We start from the raw sequence: 626 nt of genomic DNA on the forward strand, positions 1-626 counted from the left end.
CCCCCAGCCCCAGGCCCGCCTGCCCCGGGACGCTGGCGCAGGCCGGGCAGAGGAGGCCCCGAGGCCGGGGGCTGTCTCCCCAAGGCGGCAGCTGGGTGGGGTCTCCAGGTCCCTCGTCGCCCTAAGTCACTGCTCCGCAGGTCCCGGGATGGCCCGTACGGGGAGCCCGCTGACCGCCGGTCCTCCAGTGGCCGCAGGGAGGCCGCACGGGATCCTAGTGGCCAGGCAGGCGCCGCGTGGGCGGTGAGGCCGCCAGCCCCCGCCCCTCCCCTCCCCACCCCCCTCCTCCTTTCCCGGCCCCTCCCCGTCCCGCCCCTCCCCTCCCCACCGGACCCCAGAGCCCTGAGTATTTGACAAACAAACGAATGAGCCAAATCCTCGCACATCGGTCGCCTCCGCCGCCACTTAGCCGCGCGGCACATTAGAGCGGCAGATTATTCCCTGTGCAAACAGCGCTGCGCAGAGGTGTCAGCCTCGGCGGAACCGTCTGCGGAAGGTGTTTACCTGCCTGACCCGCGCCTGAGATCTCATTACAGGAGGCGGCGCGAGCGGGAGGCCCAGGCCGCCCTGTGGTCCGCTGACAGGCGCAGCTGGAGCCCGACCTGGGGCGAGGGGCCGCCGAGGCT

The sequence above is a fragment of the Condylura cristata genome, unplaced genomic scaffold (assembly GCF_000260355.1).
Source record: "Condylura cristata isolate star-nosed mole 26May11 unplaced genomic scaffold, ConCri1.0 scaffold00004, whole genome shotgun sequence".
NCBI classification, from domain to species: Eukaryota; Metazoa; Chordata; class Mammalia; order Eulipotyphla; family Talpidae; genus Condylura; species Condylura cristata.